The 14,607-nt window shown below is 41.7% G+C and overlaps 1 non-coding gene across 1 annotated transcript; it reads left to right on the top strand.

The window, feature by feature from the left end:
• Positions 1 to 13,733: 13,733 nt before the first annotated feature.
• LOC139698204 (U1 spliceosomal RNA) lies at positions 13,734 to 13,896 on the top strand. Its single transcript, XR_011702882.1, has one exon. It is a non-coding gene; the product is annotated as a U1 spliceosomal RNA (small nuclear RNA).
• Positions 13,897 to 14,607: the final 711 nt, after the last annotated feature.

The raw sequence follows: 14,607 nt of genomic DNA, 5'->3' as shown, positions 1-14,607 counted from the left end.
CATGCAATTTCTTTAATGGCACAAACCTCGCAAACGTTTAAAAATTTCAAGAGGTTAAACCCGATTTCAGATAATGCTAAAAAAAGATTAGTTACTGACATTAATATTTGTACTTGTTTGTAAAAAGTCGTTCCCTTTGGTCTTTCCTTTCTTGTTAGTTTAAGATTTCATATTTTATTCCTAGCTTTAAGTTTCTCCTTCTCGCAAACCACACTTCCACCTCAGCCATGTTTATTTCTTTTCAATGCCAAGCTTTTCTAATGTACAATGACCGGTAAAAGTGAGGCTTCACTCACCGGGACGGTTCATGTATAATTGCCCGATCGGGCATGTTAAAGAACATTTTGGGTTTCGGATGACCCTTAACTACCGTACATGTTCCTGAGTCTTGAGTCTGCAGGTGTGATGCATTTAAAAGCAATCATTACACTTTTCCTCACCCTTTTATTCTCTGCCCGACATAACATCATTCGTGCGCCACCTGACCACACGAAGGAGAGAACAAATCTTTCCCAGATACGTAGTATGCCCAATAATTACGCATTTGTTGGACATACCTCGTACATACACGCCACGCGCAAGCGTTGACCGCCGTCAATCGAGGGTTTTCAGCGATCCGGAGAAAAATCCCGAAAGTTCCAATTGGTCACGACCAATTTTCCCAGAAAATCGGTGGAATGTAAAAGAAAGAATGGTAATAATAATAAAAGAATAAAAGCTGTCCCTTGTTATGATCCCCGTTCGCTACCCTCTTCCGAATTCCGGAGCGATTCCGCGAATCGATGAGGAAACCCCTCTCCGAATTCTGGAAGAAAATTATCGGACGCGACCTTGAAAGTTGTGGTTATCGCGCGAAGGCAGCCCCGATTTTTTTTGGTTTCCGAAATGCGATGGCGAACAAAGAAAGAAAAAACAAGAAATGAACGAAACTCGCTTCGTCGCCGCGAGGTCGCACCTATGAATTTTATCCTCGGGCTGACAGAAAAAAAAAACAAATGAATCCGTAACTCCTACGAAGGAAATGATAAAAAAATGAGCGTTGGTCCAAAGGAGGGATTCGGTCGTGAAGTTAATGTTTGTTTTTTTCCGAGCGGGGATTTAGGCCACGGCCAGGAGGCGCCACAAGGTATGGGCGCGTCGGTAAGGTCATCATCTCATCCGCCTCGGAAGCTTCCCTCGCCTTCTAGCGTCCCCCCCCCCGCAATCCCCTCTTTGGCGCACTGTCAAGAAAGAGGCAGGTCTCGTCCTCTCTCTCGCTCGGCAGGCGAATTCCTGAAACACCCCGCGGCTAGGACCGACTGCTACCCTGGCGATCCAATGAACCGAGATTTCTCCCCGAATATCTCGCCCCGCGGTCATCCATGCCATCGATCGCGAGGTCCTACGTGGAGCGTCGAGGGTACCAGAGATGCCTATCAAGTCATATCACGCCGAATCGAACCCCCTGGGTGCCTCGGTTCGATTTAGTCCTCAATAGCGTCGGCGTGAGACCAGATTTTATATCCCGTGCATTTGCTTTCACCGTCGTGAATAATGGTTAAATGTGATTTTTTTTGACGACGGCGACGATTAACTTACAGAGGTATCCGTAGTCCTGGCGATAGTGCAGCATTATCAGATGGCCTTAATGCAATCTTAATGCTAGTGAGACACACGGCAATCGGAATAAAACTTTCGTGTTTGCGTAGCGATGAGTTTTTGGAAAAAGAGCGATTTCCTTCCGAACGCCTACTGCATCAGGAACACCGAAATGGAAAGTGCACACTCGATTAAATACTTAGACGTTACCCTCAATCACGAACTCTCCTGGATAAAAAAATATATGGAGCTTATGTGGGCAAGCAAACAAAAATTATGATACAGGGTTCGTCCGGAAAATAAGTGTACTGAGCTCAGGAAAAAAAATTTATTGCACTTTTACATATCTTAAGCTAATATTCCTCAAAATAGGACCCTTGTGAGTCGATACACTTGTTCCAGCGGCGTTCCCATTCCTGGAACGCTCCCGCGAAGGCATCATCGGGAACCTCTCGAAGACTCGTCGTCGACCTCTTCTCTGCCCTCCACGAACATCTTGTGCCACCGAAAGATCATGTTTCTGGACATGGCTGACTCCCCGTAAGCCTGGTTAATCATACAAACAGTTTCGGTAGACGATTTTCCAAGCTTTACCGCAAATTTGATGGAATAACGCTGCTCCAAAAACTTCGGCATCGCGTTCCGTGACGTGGGTCGAAGCGTGGAGGTTCGCGTTAACAGAGCTCCTCACTACACCACAGCTCAGAGCCGACTGCCTTTTTCAGCGTCGCTTGCCAACATACCCCCCTCCAATCGCAGCCCATCAGAGCGGTGCTGGGCGCGCCTGGAGCGGCGCGCCCAGCCCAGGAGTCAGTACACTTATTTTCCGGACGAACCCTGTATATTAGGAGAGAATTGAGGGAATGCGACGAAAAGGTTAAATAGCAATGTTATCTTTCGCTGATTAGGCCTCGCTTAGGATATGCTTCAAGTATATGGGATCCTCACGAAGATGTATTGATTACCGAATTGGATCTCATTCAGCGTATAGGAGCTAGAATTGTAAAACGCTGTTACGACAAACATCATGGTGTATCCAAAATATCAGAGTAGCTAGGCTGGGAATTACTCACGGAGCGAAGGTTAAATGACAGATTAAATCTCTCGCATAAATTGGAAGGATGTCTCTTCAGCAGTTATGTTGAACATATAGTATGTTATTAGCGTGATCGCACTACTGCAGGGTAGATTATTGCAGTAAGATTAGAGAGATCAAGCGTAGGACCTCCAGGCTTAAGGCATCATTTTTCCTACGAACGATAAGGGATCAGATTAACTGTGGTAGACCGCTCTAGAGGAATAAATCATTTTTCTTTTTTAATTCAAAGTAGCCCAGTGGGTTGGCATTATATCAGCTTGTTGTAGTTTATTGACCCTCTTGCAACGAGCCACTCACCTCGCGTGTGCAGAAAAGAGTTAAACGCTTACATATTCAATTGAATGTGTCTGTATTAAAATCATGATCTACAATATTTGAATAATTTAAATAATTATATTATAATTAATAACTAGGAAACTTATTTCTTGACATTGCCTTGTGTATGATCACCCTCAGTCACACCCCCTAGCGGTGGCTTGTGGGGTACCATGCAGATGTAGGTGTAAAATTATAAAACAGAAAACCACTTGGATGAGTGCTTTGAAAAATAACGGAAAATCTTCCAAAGTCAATTGCCCAACATTTAGAACTTTCAATCAAACTATTACATACAAATATATTCGTAATAAACACAATTATTATTTTTTTAATTGTTTGCCAGGCCTACACAGATAAACATTTTCAAATTAATCGACTGGGTTTTATGAATATGGGTTTTATGAATAAATGCCCTGCGTGCACTTTTGGCGTAATTCGTATAAGAATCGAACAAAAAAGTAGTATTCACGAACACATTCATTCATTCATTAATGACCCAGATGCGATATAATTAATATACGTATTTTCAGGGGTTGATTTTTAAAAGTCATAACGATTATCCTGGATATTTTTTCCATTCCCTTTTAAAATACCTATTAATCAGTGAACTGATCTACCACTTTAGTTTTTTCCGTCCGACGTCATTGATTATTTTATTTTTCTTTTTTGTCGACTATCTCATTTTCATAACAGTTTCAGGCTTAACTTAGTGGAATTCCTTCCACAAAGTGCAAATTTTCTTTTTCTACCCTTATCTCATGTACGTTTGTTTTCTTATGATTAATTTTCATCCCATACCTATCACACTAATTCTTCAATGCACTAATTGTAACCCTTTTGCTTTTGGGTAATTAAAGCTTGACCATCCGCAAATCTGATATAAAGAGTTACCCACCTCTTATATAAAGAGTTACCACTCCAGCCTCCAAGCCCTTCCCACGCCTCCCTTGCCTTCCTTCCCCGCATATACTAATTGAAAAGCCCGGGTGATAATGGAGATCCCTTTCTTGGTTCCCTCCCCATTCGTTATCCGTACTTGAGATGTCTGAGACATGCACCTCCAGGATGCTGCGGTGTTTAATACATTGACTTCCCGCCCCGAGGTACCGGGTTCGGATCCCGGAGATGAAAGGATTTTTCAATGGTATCCCGATCCTTACTTGGGATGCTATGTGGAGAGTGCTTTAAGTACGCCGTCCGTCGAATGGGGCGATTAAGGGTGGTTGCTTTGGCGCCTATCGTTAAGAGGATAATTCCGACGCCAAGTTCCTCTCCATCCTCAAGCCCTGCTGTCGATTCGGAACATTTTAAAGCCCTGCTGTAAGGTTTGAAAGAGGGAAACTGTTCCTTAGCGTAATCAGAGCAAGAGCGGACTTTGGGGAGTTGAGTTCTGGATTGTCTTTCACGGGATGTGTATCCCAATCTGTTAACCGTGGACAGCATCCGAAAGAGTCGGGTCATGTGTTATGGGGCTAAGTTGTCTTTCTCTGCGACCTCGGTGCATTCAAGTTTTCATTCAACCCGTTCCAGACCGTCGCGAAGGGATTTTGATGTCCGGATCCAACCTTCACTCGACTCCCATGCATTCACATTCGAGACGATAGTTTCTTCACACTTTTGAGCATTGGGTGGCCGAAAAAATAAATTTGTTCACTTTATCATTTCTTTCCAACGCCCGAAAAAGTTTGACCTGATTATTTTCTCGTGAATCCTTTTTTTTCAAGTTTATTTTGTTTTTTTTTTTAGGTCGAAAGTGAATTTTCATGTCATCCCATTTAGTTTATCTTTTTCACTTTTTGGGGTTCTCGGCCAATGTCGCGTAGGCAGGCCGCCTAGGCCTGACCTAGGCTTAGTGACCCACTATCCTAAATACTGCTCATAGTGATCTGTCCATCGCGGTGTTTGCGATGACCCTCCTAACCTGTTCCCTATCATCGTCTCCTCTCGTTTACTGTGTCTGCCTTGTTTTGCTTCACTTTCTTCTGTATTCACTTGGGGTTTTGAACTGTTTCTAGATTGGCAGCGTGTACTTTTTTCCCTTCCCTCCATTCTTCCAGTTGGTCGTCGGTGCTCAATCAAGCACGCGAATACTTCACCTCTCGCTCTCAAGATGAATTTTACTATCGGAAGAGCCAAATCCATATGAAAATATTCAAGTCGGGATAAAAGAGGTAATTTGCTCCCTAATAATTCAGAAATCTTATACAATGCTCTCTAAATCTCTTACGTTACTAGGTCCCTTCTAAGGCATGTGGCAAGGGCTGTCAGGTTACCAAACATGGAAGCCAGTAATGATTGCTAGAATTTGATATCTTTGTATTTTCGAGAGGCTGGGATTGCCTTAGCACATGTTTTACACTCTTTCTTTAGATTTTAAGAAAGCCTTTAACAAAGTACCTCATAGTGAACTACTCGAAAAGCTAGAAACATATGGCATACATAAAAATATCCGGGATTGGATTAAAGACTTTTTGAATGGTCGGGTCAAAGGGTAACGATAGATGGAGTTAGCTCAAATGCAATAGAGTTACTCCTGGTGTTCACCGAGGAAGTGTTATCGGACCTCTATTATTCCTTATTTACGATAAGGACATTGACTCCGCAGTCACTAGTAAGATATGCCCTCTCTGTTAGAATAGCCTTCTCGCTTGTTGTGTCCTGGCTTGCGCGTTGTTGGATGGCTTTCGTGCTGCGTCCTGGGGTTGTTTGTTGGTTTATGATGAATATGTTTGCAACAAGGCATGTCGTCGTCGTTGAGTGTTGGAATAAGGGATTTGTGTATGAGTGTGTGCGCTGCTGTGGATGTAATTTTCCATGTTGTTGATTTGGCATTTGTTATTAACCCTATTTACGGGTGGTGACCTAACATCCCCCGCCACACACCTTTGCGGCGGCTTGCGGGGTATTATGTAGACGTAGATGTACTAAGGTAGGCTGAAACCTAATGCACCATTGCTTGTAGACCACAAACAAGCTACCTTCAGAAGCACTCCTGGTGACGTGAAAGTAACATTCCACGATTACAAGGTTAACTGATGGACCGAGGAAGTACTGATATAAATAGGAGAGATTATAAAGCTACTGAGGGAACTCAAAAAGGGTAAGACATCTTGTTTGGGTCATCCTACGAGGGTAGACTGACTACTAAAGCACTCATGCTTGTAGACCCCAAACGAAATGACCTTCAGAAGCACTCCTGGTGGAATGTGGAAGTAACATTCCCCCCTCAACACCCATGCGTAGGTTTGAGGTCGTTACATTCATTCAGTGTATTTTGAGAAGCGGAAGTATGGAGACGTGCTCTAATGCTATGTCAACACGAGTTAAACAGCGGGACTTAAAAAGTGACTCCTACTGATATTCATCGTCGTTTCAAGTCTGTTTTTGGTGACGATGCTGTTGATAGGTCTACTGTAAATCGACGGGTGGTAAAATTTCGTGGTTGAGAGCCTGGAGAAGCCCTGAATTCGAGAAAAGTCGGAAGAGTTTTTCACTGACGGAATGAAAAAAAACTTGTTACACGTTGGGAAAATGTGTTGGCCTTAACGGTGACTATGTTGAAAAATAAATATATGATTTTGAAACTTAAGAATTGTACTTTGATGTACTTTTCGTCCGATCTTGCTGTTTGTTTTTTGTTTGTTGTCTACAAGCATGTGTGCATTACTTTTCAGCCTAACCTCTTAGATTGAATGACGCAAAAATAATCGAAGTTCATCGGCATATTATTTTATATGACTGTGAATTTATAAGTTATCGACACAATCTTTCACATTATACGCTGTTATTTTCCGAGTTCATTTTCAATGATTAAAAGGCCTAGCCTTGCTACTACTAACGGAGTCAGAAGTGGAGATATAAGACTATTATGGATATTGTAAGAGCTGGGAAAGAATTCGGAATGAAAATAAATGTAGGGAAGACAAAAGTGTTGAGAGGAAGTAGGAATTAAGTAATAAATGGTACATCCTTAGAGGGAAAAACTGTTGAGCAAGGGAAATCATTTCAGTATTTGGAAAGCTTAGTAACTTTGAATGGATGTCCGAGCGGGGAAATCAGAGAGAGATCATCTATGAGTAAGAAAGCTTTTGAAAAGGCGAAAGTAGTTTCAACAGTGAGTAGGATTCCAAAAGGACTGAGAAAGAGATTTGATACATTTTTTTGTTCGGAATGAGGCATCTTACAGCGCTTAATAAGAATGATGAAAAATAAATTATTAAACTTGGCATTTTTTCACAAAACCTCATTGCACTACGACCGGCATACTATTGTAAAGTTTTATGAAAAAAATACGTTCAAAAAATAATTAGTTCAATAATTCAGTGATTATGAAATTTCACAAAGTAGAGCCTGAAACCATCGAATTCAAAATTATGTAAAGTAATTTGGAATTTTCAAAATATAGTTTAAAAAAGATGGCTTAAAATAAGGTTAACTGATGGGGCCGAGGAAGTACTGATATAAATAGGAGAGGATAGAAAGCTGCTGAGGGAAATCAAAAAGGGTAAGACGAGAACAAGCAAAACCCTCCTTATTCACCCGATCTTGTGCCTAGTGATATTTATTTTTTCTTTAACTTAAGAGACACCTCAAGGGTAATCATTACACCCCGGACGATGAGGTGAAGGCAAAAATTCGAAAACAGCACGCTGTTTAACTCGCGTAGACATATCACTAGAACACTTCTCCATACTTCCGCTTCTCAAAATACTCTGGATGAATGTAACGACCTCAAACCCTGCGCATGCGTGTTGAGGGTGAATGTTACTTCCACATGCCATCAGGGGTGCTTCTGCAGGTCATTTTGTTCGGGGTCTACAGGCACGTGTGCATTATTTTTCAGCCTACCCTCGTAGTAAGCCGAAATTTCTTGCGAGAATGAAAAGTTAATGAAAAGAGAGGGAGATGAAGAGAAAGGATTTGAAATGCTTGATGGGATAAGAAATGGTGCTAAGGACCGAGTGGGATGGAGGAGATGCAATTGAGAAGACAGTCCCACGTGAGAAAGAGATAGGTGTAGTAATTTTTACAAAAGTGATCCCAGATGTATCTTCATTCCTCCAGAAGAACCCTAGTACATATCCACGTATTTCCTCTCGTGTTCGAGAGGACGAATAGAGAAACAGAGGGTTTACGAGTCGGGCGAGTCGCCACCCTCACTTTCCATGACATTCACCTTGGCTCCGTATAGGGAACACACGCAACATGCTTGCGTCTCTCTAGCCCTTGACATTAATTCCGGAAGACTTGGAAGATGAATTTCTAGCGCAGTGAAATCCTAATAGTGCTGTTGATGAAATCTTGACTACATTCGCTTTGGCATGAACTAGATGGCCTTGCTAGATAAACTAAGAAATAGTTCAATGTCGAATGAATACCATGAAAATAGAACCATCCACTCATCATAAAATGTGAAATCATTTGAGTCAGATCTCGATAAAAATGTATCGTATGAGGTGTTAGGAAGAAAGAATTTATTGATGAGATGACCTGGTTTGGCATGAGTATTTTCAATAAAAACGTATGGGGAATTTCGCTTTGGCAAGAATAGATTTTTGCATTTGGATAAAAATGTTTTCCAGGAGTTTGCGACAGTAAAAATATATAACATTTTGATTAGAACGTAGCATTTGCTAATAATAAAATTTGTTTTAAATTTTACTTTGAGTGATCTATTGGCCATAAGTGGTGAATTAAAAGGAACCACATGTTAGTCTTTGGACCCTTAAATATACATATAAAGTTGGAGAGAAAACAGACCTGATGATCGTTAAAGAGGCACTAGTTCACGAAGCCAAGACATTTCAACTACATTCTGCGGCAAGGTTTTTAATTCAATTAGAATTATTAATAATCAACATTATGATTTATTTTGAGATTAATCGTTAACCACTATAATTTCAGTGTTTGTGCGAATGTTCAGTCCTAATCATATGCCCTAGGAACTCGGTGGTTACACTCTTAAGGTATTTTTTGATTTTATCACAAAGCGATAATTTATTTCTAATGCTGTAATTTTTCGCCACCTATATTATTGCACAGCAGTATTACAGACATTAGATACTTTTTAAGTTAAACAAAGTTTATCTTTCACGCGCTGACCAAATAGCGGTTACGTTGTACGGTGATTTAAATATTGAATGCGGCCATCTCCCTTAATGACTCCACCCGCATTCAACCGACAATCACAAATATTATGAAGGCGCTTGCTGGGGAATACTCCGCGGATTCTCCGAGGAAAATATTTCTCGCGGGAAAATATATCTATTCAACTCTATTGATTAAATTAATGGGTATATTTAAAACTTCTTTATTAGTGTTATTCGCATATTTCTCTAGAGAACATAAGAGTGTCTTTTTATATCTGAAGACTTATCTAAACAGCTAAAGATTGGGTGCCCTTCTCTTTAAGTTAAAAGGAAATCCTTGCAGATTGCTGACTATGAGATTTCTTACAGCTAACGTTTACTTTTGTGGTATGCGCAGTCAGAGAGAGCCAAGCTAGTGTCGACAGCAGAAAACTTATCATTTTTCACTAATTTCTTCCTTGCCACAGATTTCTTGTATTCTATACCTACTTAGTTCTTTCGCCTCTTATGCAATAATTCATTCTTTCGAAGTATCTTTTATCACCGAGTCTCATAATTTTCTTCGTCTAGGGAGTCTCTTTGACGAAATTCACACATAACTTTCTCGGCTAGTCTTCTCCTCTCAAGTACTCATATAATTCATATTTTCTCAAATCTGAATCTCAGGAGAAATTAATATCTTTATCACTCTTTCAACATGACAAGACCATCATCGCGGACTTCTTTCATACTTTTCCGGTGCTACTGAATCCAATTCACATTCTTTCACAGCTATTCATTCTTCGCCTTATCTCTCTCTCTTCCATTTTAACCACAAGCACGCGACCAGCCTGAACCCACTGCCCTTATCCGACCTTTATGCTCAATCGTACATAAGATAATTAATAAATAAGTTTCATTTCCAAGCGATTTTGTGGGAAAGGGGGGTAGTATAAAACTCTATTTCCCTGCCTCGGGGAAACATCCAAGCATTCTTTGAAAAAATTCAAATGGCCATAAGTTTCTTGAGACATTTATCACCTTTCAAAATTTCATAGCATGTGTTCTAGAAAGTTTTATATTGCGCCTAACACTGCTTTACGAAAGTTTTGAATGGAGATGAGTGATAGATAGATATCCCTAGCATAACCTATTCATCGTGGTTGCATACTATAGTATAGTATCTATGAGGAAGAAGTTTGTAAAATTCTTTACTCCCACATGACCTTGAGAACTTATGAGAAAGAATTGCGTTGTGCGCTATATTTCTGCCTATCGGCCTGACTGTTTTACAGCAGACTTCATTACTTTATTTACGACCCAGACTGCGTGGCATGTCGAGGGATTGCTCAGTTCTGCGTTTCAATTGACATGAGCCAGGTTTGTTGGAGAAAAAAAATCTCAAGGATAGAGATGTTGTTTGCTGACGCTTTAAAAATAGCTTTAGAAAATATGTGATGTAAGCTTTCATATTCTTTACGATTTTTGATTCCTGGTTCTCGAGTCGATTAGCAGAGCGTAAGTCTTGCGTAGATGACGACCCATTCCAACATGTTAGCTCCACAAAGACACCGTGAGGAGGTAAAAGAGGGAGCCCATCCCGGTTGGCGACCATGCAGCTGACCCTCGGGTCAGCAGTGTAGGAGGGCTTCGATTGCGGCGTCCCGCCAGTCTTGGGTACAATTGACTCACCCGGGAGGAAACGCTTCTGATTGGATGTGCAAGCGATGAATAGGAGCTCAGAATACGAATTTCATAACGCTTTAGAAGGAGGAAATATCGTCGGTGGCACGCGATTGAAATTCAGAAATCGACTGGATCTGCTGATACGCAGCACGTTCACGGAAGCGGGGGACCCTAAGAGGAACATGTTCATTACATGCATGCCTGTATATACTCAATGTGCACATATGCATTCTGGATTCGTAAAACGGCCATGGTTGTGTCCTGTTTTCGACAATTAAGAGAACCAAACAAATTGGTTTCGGTGACTTTTGGTTGCTGCTGAGTCTTCAGGAATGTTTTCGTCCGAGCTCTCGCGCTTATCTTCGGGAACAATGATTATAAACAGAAGTAATATTGTTCCTCATCATGAAGCATTTGAAAAAAAATATGGATGATGAAGCAGCGAAGAAAAACATTGCTAAAGACGCAGCCGGCCCTGATGACGATGGAAAAGGATTTCACCGAAACGCCGGCAGCGATGGAGATGGAGGAGATCACCCGGATGAAATCCCGAGAAGAATTCACTGCCAAAGACGCAGCATTTAGCAGTAGTCGGCAATACTACGTTGCGAAAACCTGTGTTCGACTTTTTTTATTTTCCAAATGATTACATCACGGACGTTACACACGTATCACTGCATGTATATGCCTTAACTTTAAGTGTTCAGCTATCGATCGCCTGACCTATCACCAACTGCTACCACCCTACTAGCTTTAACTGGTCGACAGTTTCAAGAAGAAGATTTCCGTTTGCCATTTTCAAATACAGGGTCCGTACAATAGGTATCGGGACTGGTTCAAAAAATCAAAATTTATTGCAGTTACATTACAATTAATTAATAATCTTCAAAATAAATTCCTCCTGCATCAATACAATTAGTTCGGCGCGTCTGCCACTCGTCAAAAGCCCGCTGGAAGTCGGTTTCCGGAATACTGTTGAGAGCTTTTGTCGTCAACGCTTGAACCGCCCCGATGGAGTCGAACCGATATCCTTTGAGCTCCTTTTTTATTCGCGGAAACAAGAAAAAGTCAGGTGGAGCCAGGTCGGGACTGTAGGGGTGGGGTTGAGGCAACGTTGCCACGCCGAATTTCGTTAGCAGCTGCTGTCTGTTTTTGTTCTTAGCTCAAGACTTTCGGCACCAGCTTCGCGCACACTTTCCTCATCGCAAGATCCTCTGTTGCTATGCTGTGGACGATTCCGACTGAAAGGCCGGTCTCCTCACTGATGAGGGCGATGGTTAAACGCCTGTCAGAGTCCAAAACGTTTTTCACTTTGGCCACCTGAGCATCGGTTCGAGCGGTCGTCCGACACGGTGCTGGTCTTCGACGAGCTCCCGCCCTTCCTTAAACATTTTGTGCCACTCAAAACCTCTTGTGCGGCTTCAAGCATCATTCTCACAGGCCTGTTTAATGAGTTCAAGGGTGTCCGACGCGGATTTCCCGAACGCAAAACTTCACAGCGTAGCGTTGCTCGACGCTGCGCTCCATGCTGGCGCGACGACACCACAAACAATCACACGTCACAAAAATCCACCTCCTGCCTCAACGCATGCCCGGAGGCGACTGAACTGAAGTGTGCCTGAGTGGTGGGGGACCCCTCTACCGAGCCGACCGGTCGGACCCCCGTCCACCGCTCCGTTGAGGCTACAGCGAACCAGTCCCGATACTTATTGTACGGGTCCTGTACGTATGGAGACTTATATTTTTGTTTGGCCACAAAATTTGTCCCTTGACCATACGCATACTTCCTTATGTTCCTTAATCTTTCCAAGGAACTGAATTTTTACCTTTTTTCCTCACATTAATCCTCCAACACGTTAAAGGTAAAGAATGAGCCAATTTTTGGAACCTAGTTTCTGGATATTAATTTTGTAAATGACCTCGATCAAATTTCAAATTTTTTAGCTCGAAACAAAAATGGCGGTCAGGTCGTACTTAAAAGTAGTATGCACTTTCTTGCCTCAGACATGGCATAACATTTGCATTATTATTAGGAAATCTACCCCTTAAGGTACGTTTTGGATGGACACAACTACTGAATAAATGTCTTGTCTCTCCTAAAAAAACACTACTACTACTATCTTACTCCACAGCAAGCCTCTCCTGTCTCTCCTCCTGCTTCATTTACCATGTTTCCACGCGGTACATAACTACCTGCATATCTTAAAAACCTTACTCAATGTCCCTGTCATCAATTCCCTACTCCTTGTGAGAACCTCTTTGCCGAATGCAATTCTTCTCCTCACGTCCCTGCTATTTAACCATTTTGGTCCAAAATACTTCCGAGATACGTAAACTGTTCCACCTGCTCTAGGTTTTGTCTCTTATTTTAATGTTAACCTTAGCCTTTATTTTCCAGGGAAACAGCATAACCTCTATGTTATTTGCATTGATTCTCATCCCACAACTCCTCTACCTGCATACCTTCGTCTTACACCATGCTTGTTTTGCGTCAGTTGTTTGCGCTACACTTAAATTCTATGGAATCAATGAGAAAATTATTAATTGGATTAGAGACTTCTATACATTAATTTAACATAATTCGAATAATTATTTCATAGGTAACGAGATTTAATCATTAAGTTATTAATATTACCTGGAAAATGAGGTGTAATATTTCAATTTGCAGACACGCTATTTCAATCGATACACGTGTACATTCGCAAATCTTTAAGCATCAAATAATTGGCAAGAAAAGAGATTGCATATATTGCATGTAAAAACCGACCGCAAAAACTTGAGACTACCTCAGACGGGGCCAATGATTCATTTACGCAGATGAAATGCGATGACCATTTAGCGTATTATAATACTTAATTAGTGACGTACTAAATTTAAACTCTCTTTGATGAAGTTAAAGAGAGATATTAGCGATCAATATTTGAAAAGCGCGAGTACAATTTTTGCAAACACTGAAGGGTACGCTTGAAGACGGCAAAAAATTCATACTTACCTGGCGTAGGGGCCTACCATGATCCGCAAGGTGGTTCCCCCAGGACGAGGCTTGCCCATTGCACTCCGGGTAGGCTGAACCCTGCGATTGCCCCAAATGTGGGTAACTCGGGCGCGTAATTTTTGGTAGTAGGGACTGCGTTCGCGCCGTCCCTTCATAACGAGTATACTAAGAGGAAGCGAATGAAAGGATCAATACTAATGTTGGTATTCCTAATGGCAATTTTGTACATGACGGGAGGAATAAGCGCTATCTCAACCCTGCATTTGTCAGACTGAAACTGTGCGGGTACCGGAATGTCATGTGATGATTAAACACTTGCAATGACTTCTCACAGGTCCACTGTTGAAATCTTTGGTTGGATCTAAATATGCAGCTAACCTCGAATTAGCGTCATAGTTCAAAGACAAGTTCGCGCAGGGCTAGGCAAGCAATATTGCACGCACGAGCGACGCCATTGCACTCGAGAGTATAATATTTATGTGTATATAATTATTTTGCTTACAAATTGGCTAGAGTTGACCTAGCAGTAGTTGATAGGGTAAAATACATCTACAAAATACCCCGAAGGGCGTGTGGCAGGGGGTGTTAGGTCACCAACCGTAAAAAGGAACAATACCACATGCAAAACAACAACGTGGAAAATTACACCCACAGCAGCGCACACACTCATGCAAAAATCCCTTCATCCAACACTCATGCAAACACATATACCGCAAAACAACAAAAAACTGCACCCCAGGATGCAGCACGAAAGCCATCCTACAACACGCAAGCCAGGACACAACAAAAGAGGAATATACACATAAATATTATACTCTCGAGTGCAATGGCGTCGCTCGTGCGTGCAATATTGCTTGCCTAGC

Source organism: Hetaerina americana, unplaced genomic scaffold (assembly GCF_022747635.1).
Source record: "Hetaerina americana unplaced genomic scaffold, ioHetAmer1.1.p SCAF_8, whole genome shotgun sequence".
In the NCBI taxonomy this organism is placed as follows: Eukaryota; Metazoa; Arthropoda; class Insecta; order Odonata; family Calopterygidae; genus Hetaerina; species Hetaerina americana.
Note: the sequence above shows the minus strand (reverse complement) of the source record. Positions and strands in the feature narration are given on the sequence as shown.